A 19,557-nucleotide genomic window follows, 5' to 3' on the forward strand; every position below is an offset into this window, starting at 1 on the left:
AGCTGATATAAAACCAGAAAGGTCCAATCTGAGTGAGTGGAAATAAAAAGGCTATGATAATATTTGCATGCAAACATCTGGTTTAAATTGTACACCTCCTCTTTACATGCAGCTGACGATGGAGCATTTGACGATTGTGCGGGAAAACTTTGAAACCACATTACTTGCGATATTGTTTTCTTTTTAATCGGAGCACAAGTATTAGCGAGATTCAATCATCTTTTAATAAAATGAGTTATTACAATTTTAATTGCTTCCCCCCTTTGAAATTAAGCCGTTGATAAGACGGCATGGCTGAAGACATACAAGCAGGAGTGGTGCTTCGCTGAGAGAGAGAGAGGAAAAAAAAAAAAAGAGTGATTCGAGTATTTCTCAGATTACTTGTTAGATGGATAAAATGTCTTTTGTGAAATGTACTACCTTGTCCAACACTTGAAGAAATTGGTTTCGAATGGCAAAATGGCATGGATCCTCACGCTGCTCTCATTTGGAACATTGTGATTTGGATCAAGAGTACACTCAACAAAATAAAATAATGAACTCTCAAAAAAAAAAATCCCAAAGTAGGTGATCTTTTCAGAAGCCTGACTGAAACAATTAGGCCCAGGCCTTGACGTAGCTAACAGCTCAAAGCTAAAAGTCTTTACATCTCAGAATGCAGGCTCACATGGCATTTTCTTTGCAGACACAGCTGCCATGGCTGGTTGAGGGGATAGGGAGAGATGTAAGCAGGCATGCAAAGCTCCGCATCATGGCTCTGGGCTCCAAGGTAGTCGTGTCTCTCTCTCCCTCTCTCATTCTGGAGGACATGGACACAAACAGGAGTGATGCAATGCTAAACAGGGATGATAAAAAACACTGAAAAATAAATGATGCTGGGTGCACTTGCTTCCAGCTCCAAGTCTGCTATCAAACTTCCCTTTCCTCCAGACACTGGCTGTCAGTGTGTATGGTGGACCATATAGCCAATCGCGTGCAAATCCAGTCTATATGCATACCAGCAAATGCATAAACAGGCCAGTTATTCCCATGACAAACTACACGCTAATGTATTCTGTAACCATGCGGGTGGATTACTCCAACATCAACTTCCAGCTTTAACTCGCTTCCTGTGGGACAAATAAATATTGAGTTTTTGTATTTCTTCATAGCATTAAGTATGGGTTGCATGTTTTTCAGAACAGAAAAAGCGCATTGCAAAAGTATTCATAACTCTCAAGCTTGTTCCCATTTTGTCATATTATACAACTAGAGATAATAATTTGTCTTATTTTAATGTTATACAACAGACCAACACAAAGTGGGCCATAATTAGGAAGTGGAATGAAAATGATACATGGCTTTCAAAATCTTTAAAAATAATCTCAAGGGCGTGGCATGTATTCTTAGTAGTGCATCACCTTTTCCTACAGTTACAGATGTGAATGTTTCTATCAGCTTTTCTGACTGAATTACTTTCAATTCTTTGCAAAATAGCAATCCAAAGATTGGATGGAGAGTGTCTGTCGATTAAGATTCTCAAATAGTTTTAAGTTTGGTCCAAAACGTATCAAAATACATTTTTACTGACCTGCGATATAGAAAAGACGAGACACACGAAGCGCTTCCTTTAGCATCTAACAGGAAGGTTTATTCTTCTTCTGTGTGCCCAGCCTTCTCTACGCCACCAATGTGATAGGCGCCCCTAGCGGTTGTATGTGAAATCGCACCAAATAACTGAAATAACACTAAAGAACTTATTACAATGAGAAATTAAAAATGGAAAAAGAAACATAATGTTGGGGTTCCCATTTTTATACTTTGTGTTTTCATTTACCTATAACTAGTTTTCATCAGCATAGTTGTTCTTCAGTGTTCAACTTGTGACTGAGACTATTTGTATAAATAAAGGTGAAATACATAAATAAATTAAAAAAAATGGACAGACATGTGTTGGTAGGTTAGTTGCTGACCTATTTCCCTCACAAAATGGAAAAATAGTACAAATACTTTTGTTTGACACTTTCACAAAGACAATTCAAAGAATAAATTGATAAAGTCATTCAATAGCATTTAAGCTACGAAGGATAAAAATAAACAAATTTTAGAAATATTAAAATAGGGACATTGGAGACAAAATTCTAGCGAAGTGTAAAGAGTTCAAGTCGAGAAGAAAAACAGAGGAGGCGTAGAGGGGTGGGGGGGAAATGCTCACAAATGCCTGCTGATGGAGTAGAGCCTGAACGAGAAGGAACACTGAGCTATGGGTGGTGGAGATCAGTTCTGCCACAAAGAGAAAAGCAAGTTCCCCCGCACGGAAAGTGTCAAGCACATTAAACCAGGTCCTCAAAGCCAATGTTTCTTGCTGGGCTGCTTTCCCCTCATGTGCTGTCACCATTCTAAACCTAAACTACGTGACGCTGCTGAGGAACTGACACAAGCAATCCCCTGCAACACGTACTAGAAAGCCGACTGTTCTCTCTCGAGTAGTGCTCATAATTTGTGTCTGCAATCGATTTTGCAACCAGGTCAGACTGCAGCATAAAAACAAAAAAACTAAAAAAAAAAAAAAAAAAAAAAAAAAAAAAAAAAAAAAAACACTTGCATGCTGGTGCTGATAATGTCCTGTCCATGGCCTACAGGAGAGAACACAGCATCACCCCCATTCCTTATTATTATTAACCAATTTGTTTTCATCATGACAAGATACAAGAAATATCCACCACTATTCTTCTCGCGCGTTCTTGTAAAGAGGAGAGCGAAGCTAATGAAAAAGGTCAGTTTTGTTGTGCATATCATGCCCCGGTGATATTCTGTGTGTGAGGTGAAGAGCCTCAGGCAAGGTTCCTATTAGCAGACGCCCGCAGCAAAGTAAGACAGCGTAGATAGAAGTAAACCAGAGAGCGACAAGAGGGGAGATTCTGCTTGAATTAACATAGAGGCTGCTTAAAATACAACATGCGCGAGTGTTTGTGCAAGCAGCTACACGCTGCTCTCAATTAGGAAAACAGCATGGAGGTTAGATGGTCATGGAATAAAACTGCATCCTCTGACTTTAAAGGTGGGATGTGAGAATATGATGTTTAGTCTATATGAGATGCCTACCCCGAGGCAGATGACATTTTATTTTCCAGGTATGGGGAGCTGGAAAAAAAACAAACAGATTTGTAATAAATATGTATTTTGTAGTGATATTTAATACATGCAACTGATGGGTAAATCACTCAGTAGGATTTCATAAAATCATTTCTACCACAATTCAGGGGAGACGCTCCTGATGAAATGCTGGTTAAAGTATGATTTATTTAGAATTAAAGAAATCAAAATTCTACGTTCTGCACACCGAGTTCTGAAATATGACCAGCCCACTTAAAAATGAAGTTTATTTTTTTTCCTCATAGTGATTATATTGTTAAAAAAATTTAAGGTTTCTCCGCTTTAGCTTTTGACTAAAGCGGAAAACCAAATGCAAGGTTTTTGGTCTTGCATTTGGAAGAGCCCATAATTTCAGCTACTTTGACAAAAAAAAATACTTCAATTTCCACGTTAAGAAAGTAACCTAAGTAACCCTTATCACCATCTTTCCTTGTAGGTGTGATGTCCTTTTGGCTTTTAGGTTTTGGGGACATTTTAGCCAGCCCAGGATGTTTTATTTGAACAATTCCACTCTTTAGTCTGAAGATGTGCTGGAAATAAGAAACTGTGGCCACATTTTAACCAAAAGCAGTACTTTGCAGAAACTTCCTGGAGTTACTCCCTGACAGCTCTTACTTTTAAATAATAATTCTGCAGAAATGTGCAATTTTTCATAACATCCTTGTTGTCCCACATTTATTGATGACTGTCTTTACCCTGCTGTTTTCCAAATAGATTGTCTTTATGTCCTGAGAGACTTGTGAAATTAGATCAGTTTGTTCCTTTGCAGCCTCTCTGCAAACTATAGCTCCAGTTAGAGGTGTAAACGAGGATAGTCAAGAAAATCAACAGCTGTGTTTGACTTCTGGTTTATCAGATGCACAACAACTGATGGCAGGCGCAAACACAAAAAAGACTGAAAGCAGAAATAAAGTCTGAAGGTGTTTTAATGAAGTGTTAGCTTTAATTATGCACCAGAAACAGAATGAATGCAGCTTTACAAAATGTGAAATTCTAAAATAATAGACTTCACAATGTTATTCAGAAAAAAAAAAAAAAGGTTGCGGAGTGATATACCACCGTTTAATTTATTTACATCAACTGGTGTTTTATTGATCACCCAAAATTGTGTTCTTCAGACAACTTATTCAATAGACGACAATCAGAATTTTTAAACAAGGAAAATGTATTTGTTACTGGACAAATAACGATGCATTTCTTGATAAACACATTATCATTGCTGTGAAAAATTATCTTCTCAAATTAATCTGTGCATGTCTACAGCCCATATTTGAAAATAAAGGGGGCAGGGGGGTGGGGGGGGAGACTGCAGCCAAAAAAAGCCAGCTGTTTGCTGAAATCCTACCCACTACCAGTATGTATTGATCAGAACCAGTCTGCATGGCTTGTCAATAGGTAATTTCATTACACGACTAATAAAAGTGAATCAATCAATTAAGAGCTATAATCTGACAACCACTAATATGATGCACCACAGAGGGCAATTGAATTAATGAACCACCACCCACTGATGAATCTATACGAACAAAGTGGGGTTTTCTGGGCTTTAGCCCACACTGACACACACACACACACACACACACACACACTGAAGCAAATGTACAGCTGCCTCAGACACACTTGTGAACCTTAATAATGTTCATGCAACAATGCAACATTGCTCCACCAGTCCCAACCCTACAATCGCACATATGCGCTTTTCCACAAGTTGTGTTCATAGACTTCCAGAAGCACATTTGTGAGGTCAGACGCTGTTGTTGGCTCGCAGTCTCACCTCTAATTCATCCGAAAAACATTCTGCATGATGACTTGATGACTCTATGCATCTTGCGCGCTTGTGCAGACACTGTGAACGCCAGTGCACGTGTTTTGACTAGCTCTGTTAGACTTGTTGACAACCTCATTCTGTGTATTTTTGAATTATGAGACTGTTTTATCTCCTTAAGAATGAGTCAAAAGAAAAAGAACATAAAAATTATTTACACATATGTGGCAGCACGATTGCACAATAGCTGCTCAAGCAGTGGCTGACTGAGCCTTACTTAAAAAGCTAAGATCCGACTCATAAGAGTAGTTGTGGAGATGAGCCTGGTGTGTGTGTTTGTGTGTGTGTGTGTGTGTGTGTGTGTGTGTGTGAGCATATGAACAGGTGGAAGTTAGCGATTAAATCTGAATGCTGACTCGGCAGCCAAAGTTGAAAACTACAGCTGATCACTAATATTCGCCCAGCAAGACATGAGGGTGGAGGTTTACTATAACGAGCATCATCATTGCCATGATGAGGCAGAGAGAGCAGAGGGACTTTCAGCTGAGCTACAGTCCAAAGGCCTGGCTGTGATGGAAACAGTAGGAACCCTCTCTCTAAACCCCTAGGAGGATTTGCATCTTGATGAAAAACATCTTCTTTAGCTCAATCAAAACTGAAGTATTTAATCTTAAAGTAGCTAAACACATTAAAAGGTCCTTCAGATCATCACATTGCATCTCATTGCATCTGCCGGTCGTACTTCCGGAAAAAAAAAAAAAAAAATGTGTCGCTCAATTCACCTGGAATATATCTACTTGTGCCAGGAAGACACTGACGTAAAATCGAGAGCCGATTTTCCTCTGAATGGAAACAAGATATTTAAGATTAGAAAATTACACCAGACAGATAAAATCAGCATTTTTAACACAAAATTGTGGCTTTCATGGGAAGTATGTTTAATAAATTGCTTAAAAGTTATTTTCTGACAAACAAGAACACATATTCTAATTGACTAAATGTGACTGTAGTCAGTGACCAAGCTAACCACTATTAGCAATACATGCTAATAACATTTGTATTTTTACTGCAGCCTTGCTAAATAATATTTTATATATTTTGTCAAGAGATTTAACTAGATAAATCTTTCAAATAAATTTGAAAAAATGCTTAATTGTTGATGTTTATGAGTAAGGCATCCAATCTGAGCTTTAACGGCCAACATTCCTAATCATAATTTCAATCTAAAAGCTTAAGAAAATAAATAAAACAATCAGCAACAAAAGAATTGAAAGAATAATCACATTGCATCCTTTATCCAACAATGCCAGAGGATATGAATGTTTCTTTTTGTTGTTTTTAAGATGTTGGATATCAAACTTGGACAACTGTATTTTTTTAAATAGTGTTACTTTACATAAAAAGTTTCATATCCACCGTGTTAGATTATGTTGCTACAGTTTCATTAAGGACGTTTAATTACAGTCGAAACAGAAATCGGCTCTCATGTTTAGGACATTTCTATGTGGTACATGACAACTTTCTTCTGCATTTTTAAAAAGATGTATATTTGCTGTATATTAGCCATTCATAAAGCATTAATTAAGGAGAATAAATAAAGTCCTTTGCCCTGTTAACATGATGATCTCGACAGTATGACGGGAGGTACTTGTTTAACTTTTTAATTCAGTAACTGTTGACAGGCTATGAATTATTAAACAACTTCTCCTACGTATAGACAGGACTGATTAAAGTAATCTTCTGTTTAAGTTGTGACCTAAAAATGTAATTATTCATAACCAGAAGCGGTTAAGTGAAACATTTCAAACCTTTGATCTGCTTGGTCAGTAATTCAACAAATGAAAAAAACATGCAAGAAAGAAAGAAAAGAGAAAAAAAAAAGTCCCACTGAGGATCTGTCTCATGTGAAAGTGAGCTGCAGCGGCGGCAGGTTTCCGTCAAACGCATTGCGGTTGTACTTTGAGAAGGATCTCTGACGCAATTTTTAAATGATGCATTATTTATCGCTGTAAAATATAGGCTCATTCTTATGGTTGCGCAACCGTTTGAATAAACATTAGCTTTTCATTTAAATTATCTTCGACACAAAGCCATGTTTTATTCAGAAAGTTACCTAACCAAACGTGTCAAAATGCTTTTAAAGTGGAAATGTGTTAATGTTTGCGTTCGCCTTCTGAGGTAACGAGGGCTGTGAATTAAAGGCCTACTTAGAACACGGTTGTTATTAAATCTCACCAATAGCCTCTTTCATTTAGAGAAATTCAATTATTAGTTATGAAAGAATCTCTCTCTTGCTGTGTGTAGACGCTGAGATACAGGTCCACTTCATGTACATCATTTCCTGGAGGTTTAAGTGATTTTAGGCCATAATCTCCCCTCAAGTGAAATATAAAACAGATGTTGTGTTTGCTACAGCAATGTTGCTGGATTTCCAGCTAAAAGATAGAAGCTAAGCCAAGAGTGGGGGAAAAGAAATGGGTAACACTTTATTTGAAGGGGGGTGAATAAGACTGTCATGACACTGTCATTAACATGGTATAACTCCTGTCATGAACATCAATAAGCCTTCATGAATATTTATGACTGTTGTCATAAAGTGTCATTCAGTAAATTATGACACTTTTAATACAAAGTTGACATTATTCAAAATGTCTTTGTTATGACAACTTGACATTAACCAAGAAATCATTACTGTTTAAACTTTACCTTTAATAACACAAAGTTACCTAATTTTTAAAGTGCAATCAGTAATACTTTTATAACAAATTTATATCAGTAATGATTTCTTGGTTAATGTCAAGTTGTCATAACAAAGACATTTTGAATAATGTCAACTTTGTATTAAAAGTGTCATAATTTACCGAATGACGCTTTATGACAACAGTCATAAATATTCATGAAGGCTTATTCATGTTCATGACAGGTGTTATGTCATGTTTATGAAAGTGTCACGACAGTCTTATTAACCCCCTTCAAATAAAGTGTTACCAAAAAATGTCTAGCTGCTCTTTTTAGCAACTACCAGTCTGCTTTACTGTTCTCGTTTCACTGTTATTTGTGGATAATACTTTCAATTGTTCCCTTTTTAGTGCTTTTCAAGTTAAAATATGACCATTTCACAACTTTACTGTCTCCATTAGGAAATCACTTTTCTTTTGTGATATACACCATATACTTCTTGTGGATTTGCAGCAGAGTTTATACGGCACACTGGGGAACTCTGCAAATAAAAATTCCCGTCTAGCATAGACTGGATTTAGGATTTTGAATCCAGACTACAGGTTTAAGGCCAGGGTCACCTACAGGCCCCGCAGAAGTACTCCTAGTCCTTGAACAAGATAAACTTTAGTTCATCTCACTGGGATATTTCGTGTTGACGTCAAAATTAAGCGTTGCATTACAGTGAAGGGAAAAGAAAACTTCGTTTGAAGTTAAAGTTCAAATTAAGGTCATTTGAAAACTTAATTTGATGGCCAATGGAAAAATTTGGGTTCTAGGTTTGAATAACAATGGTCTGGTCTCAACAACAACAACAACAATAATAATAATAATAATAATAATAATAATAATAACTTTTTAGCCTTACTTTTGAAGGTGTAAGCGAGATATGCAACATTTTAATAAAATAGAAAAGAAAATAGGCTGGTTTTGTAACCCATTGTAGATGCAAAACATTAAAACGGGGCTCTCATGTTTTCCTTATTAAAAGAAAGAATCCAGTTTCCCATTTTCTTTGGGTACAATGTATTCTATCTTTTCGTTTAGTCTTTTTTTTTAGCCAATTTCCATCAAGAACAGAATCCAAGTTATTCTTTCATCGAAAGCCCTTGTGTGGTTTTGGAAAATTTAATGACTGTGTCTAACTACGTTTCTGAAAAAAATACAACAAAAAAAAAAAAACCCAACATGGCTAATAAAACCTGACCATTATTCCATAGTCTGGCGAAATGTGAAAAACTGTCGACAGAACCGTTTCTTACCCTTTGAACAGGCATTATTTCAGCGACGCTGAGCATTCCAGTGCCTACAGAAGACCAAATCAACAGGAGGCAGCATAAACGCTTTACTCCTCCAGTCCTTTGCCGTTTCTAATATCACTGTCAAACTTTGTTTCCCTCAAACTCCACAGCTCTACAGTTCAATGTGGCGAACCTCCCTATCTTCACACACAAATGCACATTGCGCATATATATAGGTACGTCCCGCTGTGGCACAATCAGTCCGCACCACCCACTGGAGCAAAAAAGACAACAAGACACGATGTCGCTCAACCCTGACTTTGCCACACAGGGAGGCAACCGGGTTCATAAGTGTTGTCAGTGCAACACTGCAGGGTGTCTTTCAGGTGTCACCGGTGATGGAAAAAGGTAACCTACCGCCCACACCACTGCATAACTGAATATGGATTGTTTCATGTTCCAGGCGATGCTCCTGCTGCTTAGGGTGCCCTCGATTTACCATTGATGCCAGAGTGACAGAAATAGGCAGTGGCCTGGCCTGTTTTTTTTTTTGCTCTGTGAACTAATCAATTTCTACTTCAGAAATGTCTGATCTTTCTCTTCTTCTAGCTTTGATAGCGAGTCCAAGCGACGGGGATGGAGGGACCCGCAGTCGTCAGGCTGGAGGATCTGTCTCACTGAGCGATCTTTTCTCTGTTGTACACTGGGAGCAATTTCATATACATCTGCTTGCCTCTCGATGAGGCAGCCAGCAAAAAAAAGAAAAGAAAGAAAAACAGACAGCTTGGAGAACGAGAGCTGATAAACGGCCCATTAGACAGGTAATTGCCAGAGTATTCTTTAGATCTTAATTACATTACACATCAGTAGTGATGCCATCTTGTGATAAAGAGACAGATGTTTAACATACAAGATATTTTTTTATTTTGTTTTGTTTTTGGGGAAAGAGGAGGAGGTATTCACAAAAAAAAAAAAAATAAAAATCATACGCATTCATATGAATATCATCATGTGCATTATCAGAAGTATCAACTTATTACTCTCTTTTCTCTTGAGGCATTACTCTTTATGGTATGAAATTTCTCAAGATGAACAACATATTCCGTCGAGATTTCAGCACTCTTGCACCGCGTGACGTCAGCAAATATGACAGCTGCACATTCGCGCTAAAGTGCTGCATTCAAAACGCGCCGTGGATTTAAATCTGGTTAATCAAGAGCTCTAGGAGAGTTAGATGAAGCTTATTATTCCATCTGTAGACAATTTCTAGGTTTTTGGCCAAACTAAATACGTTAACATGTGGCAGAAAACTAATGTCGCACAACACCCTGAACATATTAACCTCTAAGATTTAAAAACTCACCGTGTTGCTTTTGATTCCTTGACTTTCTTTCGGTCCACCACAGCCTTACACTGTGAGAATGCTTTTCTTCAAGACAGCAGCTGGTCAGAGTTGATGTGAAGACGGACGGAGCCAAGTACAGTGGGATCCAGGAGCTGAAATGGAACGGCTTTGAATTAAGATCAAAACAAATCGACGTGCTACAATAACTTAGTCAGTATTCAATGAAACCATCTTGTAACAAAGGAACATATGTGTGTGTGTGTATATATATATATATGAATAAATACACTCCACACCCATGTTGCCGTGTGGTTTAACAGTACCACCAACGTAGTTGATGGATGAGGCCTTTCTTTTGCTCCGGAGGCGCTGCTCTGTGCTTTGGAACTCCACGAGGAAATACTCTATTGAAATGTCATCATTATTGCATCACATGCAGTCAGGAGATTTATCAGCTGCATGTTCATGCTCAAATACTCCACCCAGACAAATCCTATAGTTGTTCTCCTTGATTTAGATCTGGTTACCCGGCTAATGCAAAGAGCACACTGACCCACATTTCAGCTTCAGAAATATAAAACGCCTTTGTTTCTCATTCTGTAATGAAAATATGCACATCTGGACAGTGGCCCTTACAGGTGTCAAATTGGTGTTTGGCTGGTATTTACTGGGTGCATGTGAACAATCTACACACCAGCTACACCTCCATATTAAACCCAAGAAATCAACAGACCTACTGTAGATCGCTACTAATTGGTTTAGAAAAAAACATCCCAAATGTGTATACTCCCGGATAAAAATGAGACTTCCTCGGTGTTCCTGTGCAGCCGGTTGTGAGGAAATGGTATTTTTTTTTCTCTCCCTGTCACCGTTATGACTGAAGTGTTTGTGGCAGAGGTCACTTCTGGATTGCCAGAGCAAATTGCTCACACCTTCTGAACGTGTTTGCACCAGTACATCAGCACTTCCTTCATGCTTCGTGAATGAAACGCATAGACTGAGCAGAGGGCGGATGCAGCACAATGTTAGGTGAGGGTTTCATCCTTTTTGCCTATTGTGATGATTGATAAAAAAAAAAAAACATAAACACAGTTCTGTCTTACTTTACATTATTGGTATCTCAGTCAGTCTAAATTGCAAAGCATAGTGAGGAAGACTCAAATGTCATATTCTTTGGAAAAAAAATACAGAAAACAAAAGAAAAGTAGTTTGTGGTGATGACAGTTCTATTGCAAAACAACCATTTCAGTTACTGTTTGCAAGAATGTTTTGCATTGGAATATTTGTTTTTTGTGTAGATTTTCATAACCCTTTTATCTCTCCCTCCCTCTTTCTCATTGTAACCCTAAAATGTGAAAAAAAAAACAGTTGATGATGCAAAATTAAATGTAATTTTAAAGAATACCCGGGATTAATTTAAGCGAGATTTCTAAATATGACTGTCAACAGGAGTCATTCAATAAAATCCAGGTATAATGCAGTAAATTAACTATGAACTACATTTGACATTATATAATATGATAATTTAGAGAACATTTTATTTTTATTTAATTTATTTATTTACTTATATTTTCATTTATTTTTACAAAGACACAGTCACCACGAAATCAGGATGCTTTCTAAAAGTGTGGCTTGTCTAAATATATATCTGGACATGTCGATATTCAGTATCAGTTTTAAATATATGCTAAATATAAAAAAAAAAAACAAATAAAAAAACTGAAAACAAAAAAACACTTTCAAAGGGCAGAGGTGTTATATGAAGCTGACAAAATTAGCAGAAAATACAGCAGTGTAGAAAGAGTTCAGTGGGATGGCATATGAGGAGAACAAAAACCTTTGTCAACTTGAAGACTGATCGAGAAATCTGCAAAGATTTGCTTTATTTATTTATTTTTTCTTTATTCTCTTCCAGATAAATACAATGCACTTGGCTTTAAAACTATAAAAGTGCCGTCAACCTGTTTCCAAACTGAAAATGGTGCATTAAAAAAAAAAAATCTTATTTCATCATATTATTTTTCATTGTTGATCTTGATGGTGGTGCAAATGAGCAGAATACTTCACAACAAAGAAAAAGAAAAAAAAAGGACAACTAAAAGGAAAGTAGCAGGGAGATTTGCAGAGCATAAAGTGATATATTAAAAAAAAAAAAAAACTTTTCAAAAACCCTGTAATGTCACAACGGGACCAACAGCAAAAGCTCTTCCTGTTGTTGATGAGAGTAGCAGCAGGTATAAGTGAGAAGGGGAATGCAAATGTTTAGTTTTGTTGGGAGATGTGTGTCAGGACGAAACCTTTGCTCTCTTATAAACACATAAAGGCAAAAGTGGAATTTACCTAAGTTAATGTAGATGGAGACCAGGACTACTGGAAAACTGATCTTTAGACGGATGAGTTTTAAACTGAATTTAGCACAGAGCTAAAAGTTAATGGTTTAGAGATTATCTGCTCCAGAAGGAAGGTGAGCTGCTGGAGCAGATCCTGAGATCCTATTACTATAATACCACATAACTAAGAATTTACCAAAGACCGGCTGGCAATTATGAAATGGAAAATCCTGGGCATAGTCAAAGCCTGGATTCTCGTCCTTTTTTGACGACATAGGCTTTCCATGCAAAGCACACCTGAAATGTCTAACAGCTGAAAGTGGAGAATGCTGCAAAGTTGTTTAAGCCAAAGGGAGTAACATTAGCCACATTTTACTATTAAGATATTTTATAATCAATCTAATAAAGTAGTTTTTGTTAAATACAAATTTAGATATGTGACTATTGCATCATAAAAATAATAATAGGAGATCCTAAGTTTTTCCACGTGATTATAGCTATATTGATTTTCATAAATGAAACTATAAGTAGCCAATGTTGAGTGTTAATGAAAAAAGCCTCACTGGCTTTCAGCTTCATCTTTCAGGATTCAGTGAGTTACAGAAACTAGACAGTTCAACACAGTCAACTGATTGGCACCTGGAGAAAACAAAATGCTCTAAATTTGAAGGAAAGCGACGCTCTTTGTTTTTTTTTTTAAGTACATTGTATACGCCAGAGAATCGCGGTAACGCACTGAAGTTTCTCTTCGTTTTTTATCCTTAGGTGGTAATGACATTTTGAGACGAGTCAATCTAGCATGTTTCCATTTCCTGGTCTCTCCATGTGGCGAATCGTCCTGATTGGCCTCATGCTGCAAGAAAAACCTTTAGTTTGCTGATGCAGTTGATGGTGAAATTGACTGAAATTGATTCAACTAATGCAAATTCTGAGCACTAACAAACTTCTTCCTCAGAATGAAGGACCAGAACAGAATAATGGAGACGGGGTAGGGGGATGTTGAGACAGGGCTGTCTTCCTAAAGTCCACATATCAAAATTGAAGACAGACCCAAAGGATATTTGCCTAGTCAACTTTGGATTCCTCCTGTCATTTACCTAATCCTGATGTTCACACTCCAGTGGTGTGGATTGAGGGACAAGGAGATGGGTGATGAGAGGATGAGAGACAGAGAGAGACCAGGATGGTGATGGCTGTCTGTGGACGGTCCCAGGAGTGCGGGGAGAGTTGTGGCTGGCTGGACCAGGCTGGCCGGAAGCTGCAGCATGCCTGACAAGCCGCATCGGAGCCACTGACACATCTCTGAGTCTGAGCACTGACTCAAGCGGACACTGCAGGATGCAACACAGTCAGAATCTCAAACACACTCAACACAGTCATCCAGGCAGAGCCATTTGAATGACAGTAATATGTTTTTTCCCCACCCCCACCAAATAGGAAAGGAGCAAATTCCTTATATAGTGTTGTGCAAAAGTATCCATACCTCTTGAATGTTTTCACATTCGCAAACCTTAGTGTATTTTTAGGCAGGACTTGTTGCAAAAGACCAACACAATTAATGAATTAATGAATCAAAAATACAGTGTGGTGTGCATTTGTGTTTAACTTAATTAGCTATAATGCCACTAAATACAATCCTGTGCAACTGAATGCCTTCGGAGGTCATGTAGCAGTTTACCTGTGTAATTTAATCTCACGATGAACGCAATGGTTCTGCGAAGGCCTCGGAGGCTTGTTGGAGAACATTGAAGGACAAGCAGCATCTTAAAGACCAAGAAATGTAGGAAACTGCAGGGAGATTTACAACAGGGCAAGTAAAAAAAAAAAAACAACATCCAAAGAACTGAACGTCTGACGGAGAATTTTTGTATCCATTGTCTGAAACTGGAAAGACTGGATTTTTTTTTTTGACAAAACAACTACAAGTCTAACACTCCACAAATGAGATTTTTTGGGAAGAGTTGCAAGAACAAAACCATTGTTGTAAAAAGCTACAAAGTCATATGGAGAAAATGATTTTCTGGTCAAGACATAACCTTTGGCCTAAATGTAAAACGCTGTCTGCGTCAATAATCTAACATTGCACATCACCATGGACACGCACTATCCACTTGGTGAAACATGGCGGTGTTAGGACTAGGCAGTGGAAATCTATTCCATTAGTAGGGAAAAGGAAGCTTGTCAGCGCTGATGGAAAGATGTACGGAGCTAAATACAAACCAACCATCCAAGAAAACCAGAGGCACAATGAAGCAGTTTAAAGGATATTCGTGTACCAGAATGACCCAGTCAAGGTTAGGGCTAAATGCTATTTGAGGGTATGTGGCACCTTCCCATCCAAGGTGGTTAGGTTAGATATATTTTGTAAAGATGAATGGACAATTTTCTCTAGATGTGAAGAGTTGGTAGAGACATACCCCAAAAGGTTTGCAGCCATAATTGTGGTAAAACTTCAAAACCGTGTCTGCAGGTGTCTGAGCAGAAACTACGGTTCTTATGATTCATCCAGCTGAGAAACTGTACAAAAAAAAAATAAAAAAAAATGTTGGTATCACAAATAATTTCTTGGCTTTAAAAAAGTCATTTTACTGACACACACAATAAATAACTAAATAGATAAAAAGTTATCTCTCTCTTTCCTTTGCTATAAGTGCGGTTTCTCTGGAGCAAGAGAAAGGTCCCTGCAAATAAATTTTCTGGCACTAATTTTTCCCTTTCACTGGCAGTAGTAAAAGACCTTGCAATAAGTTTTGCATTACTTTGTGACAGTCCACCTTTATACTCCTATGAAACAAGTTTTTACCATCTCTCTGGGTGCTTCATCTTCCTACTAATTTATATAAAATAATATTTTTTTTATTGTAGTCTATGTCTGTCCTTTGTGGAATTAATTAAACCTTAAATAAACAAACAAACAAAAAAAAATGCATGTATTTTAAAAAAGCCTATGAAATGTCCAGCACTTTATTTTTAAAACTGTAACTCCATAGACAGGTAATATTTCTGGTTCTGTGGGTAAACGTATAGATAACTCCGTACTGCTTCTGCTCAAGAGTTTCATCTTCTTCTTTTTTCCCCCCCCGCCCCCTCTGTTTGTATTTGTAACATCAGTAGATAATTTAAAGGCTCTCCACCACAGCCTGTTTATTTCTGACAGGCTTATGCCTAGATTGTAGTGTCACACCTCTCACTCTGTGCAGCTACGACTGCTACAATTTGAACCTGCGGTGTTTCCACTACAGATGTGTTATCAGCGTGCTATAGGAGATTACTGACATTAAAACTCAGTCAGCAAAACCATCCCCGGGCATAAACTGCCACTGCACGTATAGTGTTAAAACAGTTGAAACAAATGTGCCACAGTTATAATCGTAACAAGCGGAGCACAGGCATTTCTATAGCCGCAGTGACAGCTGTGTCATCCCAAGGCTGCTGTCACAATCAGAGCTATGGGCCCGTTTCCTCCTGCCGTCGCTGGAGGAAACGGGCTATTCGGTAGAACACCTTGGGAAAAGCGGGAATCGGTTCAAATGGAGCCACAGGAAACGTATATGATGCTTTCAAATTAGAAGGTTGTAGGTGTGTCACGCTGCCGGCCCAACTCCTGAAGTGAAGTTCTGGTTAACGTTTATCAGCCGGTTAAATATCAAATGCAGTCGGTGAGCCACTTGGTGTCATCATAGACGGCTTGAATGTAGTTTGGGAATCTGTTGCAGGAATGACTATTGATTTAACAGAAAATATTTAAAGAAGCACTCGTATTAAAATAATCATTGTTGCTCTCAATCTCAAATAACGCACTATGAAAGGCAATGTACTGTACATTAAAAGCTTTATGCTGATCATGGAAATAAAAACTGTGATATTTAAATATTTTTATTTTTAAATTGGTAATATACATAGGGTTAAATAATTAGATTACCCAAATAAAACAAGTGCTTACTAAAAGTGAAAAATACATAGAGAGAGAAAAAGGGGAGGGTCTATGATGGCTCTGCCAGCCAAAATATGCCAATATGAAGCAGAGACAAAACATATAAATTAAACATACTGGCGATACAGCGCATACAAGAGATGTGAAATCTCTCGCTTTCATTATGCTGTATATGCATGGCAGCCATTTTGTACATTGAGCTCAGGGCTGCTAACCTTGATTAGTTTCTGACCAGGAACTTGGACTATCTTGCATATCCAAGGAAAATTACTCTGCATCATTTGCATATATACTTTCAAACAAGTAAGACTTTTAAAATCAGCACAACTGCGAGACTGATAATAGAAAATAAAAAAGGAAAACCGATCCTCACCTAACAGCTTCGCTTGCCTTGACATTGCTAATGTTTTTTTTTATTTTGAGAAAATTCCTTTTATCGCCTCCTTTTCTTTGGTGATGATTTAAATTTCTTTTTTCTTTTTTCTTTTAGAAAAGGTTTGGTTTAACCGGCAGAGTGCAAATTGCTCCCACTCACTTTGCTGCACTACTCCTCCACCTGGGTTCCCTTCAATCTCTGGAAACATCTTTTCAGACATCGGCCTGTGCTGGGAGATTCATTTGGGGCTGGAATTGCAAACATTGCCGCAATATTGAATCTAACCAAGCCAGACTGCAGCAACAAAAAAAGGACACTTGGAGTGAGCAAAATTGGATATTCTAGTAGTTCAATAAGTTTGAGGCCAGGACTGGACAGAGGCAAAGGCAATTATACCTGGTCAACACTGAAGGAGTTGCTCAGACCCCAAGATTGCTTTTAAATAAAACATCACACCGAAATGGCGCAATTATTGCAAACGGAAGCTGATGAAACCCATTGGACAGACTGTTTTAACTTCACCTTCTTACATATCTTATGACCTGGATAATTGAGAACATTCACAGTCATTATTTCCCTCCCACTGATTTTCTTCTGGGGCCTGACTTTGCTCGCCCCTCCCCCCCGTCTCCTCCCATCTCCCTCCGCCGCCTACCAGGAAGGTTCATCTTTCCTCGGTAGCATTTCTAAATAAAGATAATGTTGCGAAGAAAAGGTCAACACTGTTAATTACATGCTCCGCGAGACGGCGTGTCCCCGCAAAACCGAAGATGTTGTCCATAAACTCTCTCCAACAAAACTGAGAAGTTTGAATCTTTAATGCCTGCCACTGCTGCTCCCTGAATCACGCTCTGGGAAAACCGCGCCAGTGTGATTAATTCTAACCTACAGCGGGAGAAATTTTGAGTCCATTAGGTGCGAAAGGACACGGCCTTCAGACGGCTGCTCTTGAGGAGGAATTACAATGTGAAGAGTGTAATTTTGATCCTCCGCCTTCGCTTAAATCGCATTTGTTTAATGGGCTTTAATAATTCAGAATCATATCTCCGTCAAGCAGGCCCATGCTAATGATCAACTATATGTTTTATTGTGATTACAAGTTCTGTCAAGATGGAAAGGAGGAAAAAAAAAGAGGAAAGGATGTCTGTTACAATTTCCAAGACGAGTGAAATGGCTAATCTGAAGAGACCGAGTTGCCGTTGAACATGGAGGCTTGTTATTGACAATCAACTTCACGCCACCCAGCGAATGGAGAGAAAAAAACAAAACACCTATCAAATTTCTAATGAGTGCCAGGATGATTAGCATAGTGAAAAGAGCAAAATCACTTCCTTCGCTTTGATGAGATATTTACAAAAGTCTTGATTGTCATAATTTTGGAGAAGATTGAATCTCTTATTTTTCCAAATGCCAGATTGCATTAAAATCATCCCTCGGTTGTTGTCTGTGTGGTTGTGGCAGCTGATGACAGCAAGATACATGGTGCATCCTTCAGAACAAGGGATTTGGCCCAATTCCCTACCCCACACACACATTTTTATTTTTCAAAGCCTTGTGTGTGGAATCTATACGTTTCAATGGATTGCGAGATAAAACAGCGAATCAAAAAAAAAAAAAAAAAAGCCCCGCTGCATTGTGGGCTAATGGAATATGTAAGTGAATCCTGAAATGTGGAAGCGTATGTTTAGTGCACTTACCAGGAGCCGAGTGCGTTTGGCTGATATTATTTGTTTGCTCTCGGAGTGATCTCAGGGCTACACTGCTGCGCCGTGGGGAAGGAGCTTGATGGACGTCGAGGGTTGCTTGGCTGTGGCCTACTGTAGTGGCTGATCTGTCTGGGATCAATAGCAGCTAATTACAGCCCACATTGATCCAGAGGGCGCACTAATTTAGAGCCGAGCCCGGGCCCTCTCCATACAGAGCCAGTGAAGCAAGTCCAATCCCAGCCCTCTGGCCCCGCAAACATCTCACTCAGCACTCAGTGGCTCATTATCTCCGAGGAGCAACTGGTGCGGCATTTGTCTGTCTCATGGGGTCCGTTTCGACACTGAAGGAGGAGTGGATATCTGTTTTGGATGTTCTAGATTATTACCTGTCAGCTTTATCCTTTTTCATCCTTTCCTTTTTTTTTTTTTTTTTTTGGGTACTGTCATATAATTGGGAAACATGTCATGGATTAAACACTATTTCTGCCTTTGAGCAAAGTAGCAGCTGCATTTAGTACTTTATATGCAGTCTTGAAGCTTGTGAATATTTTTCTCCAGGAGGAACATTCATATACTATATATATAACATTGACAGCCATGTTTATTGCAGCACATTCAAACCCCAATAGAATGTACATGAGTGTTTAAATCTGAGTCTGAAACTTGAGGCAAATGCAATCAGCTTCCAAAATTGCTCTAATGAGCAATTGACATCTCCCTGTGTTGATGCAATTTGCAATACACACACACACACACACACACACATATATATGGCAATATGTACACATTCAGAGGAAAGCTATTTTCATACTTATATGTATTTACTTAAACAAAAGTCAGAGAAAGTGGCTTAATTTCCAAAGACTAAAGTTGTTTGCGTCAAGCAAATCATAAAATATATGATATATTATATATATATATATATATATATATGCGCATTGTGCTGAAAAATGCTGGCTTTACAAAACAGTCTGTCTTAATTAAAGTTCTTTTCACATGAGGTATGC

The 19,557-nt window shown here is 38.2% G+C and overlaps 1 long non-coding RNA gene across 1 annotated transcript; it reads right to left on the bottom strand.

The window, feature by feature from the left end:
• Nucleotides 1–206: 206 nt before the first annotated feature.
• LOC107836536 (uncharacterized) lies at nucleotides 207–1,640 on the bottom strand. Its single transcript, XR_001662450.1, has 3 exons — nucleotides 1,571–1,640; nucleotides 421–799; nucleotides 207–325 (listed from the first exon to the last, which is right to left on the bottom strand). It is a non-coding gene; the product is annotated as an uncharacterized LOC107836536 (long non-coding RNA).
• Between the last annotated feature and the right edge of the window lie 17,917 nt (nucleotides 1,641–19,557).

Source organism: Poecilia formosa, unplaced genomic scaffold, assembly GCF_000485575.1.
Source record: "Poecilia formosa unplaced genomic scaffold, Poecilia_formosa-5.1.2 Scaffold66, whole genome shotgun sequence".
Classification (NCBI taxonomy): Eukaryota; Metazoa; Chordata; class Actinopteri; order Cyprinodontiformes; family Poeciliidae; genus Poecilia; species Poecilia formosa.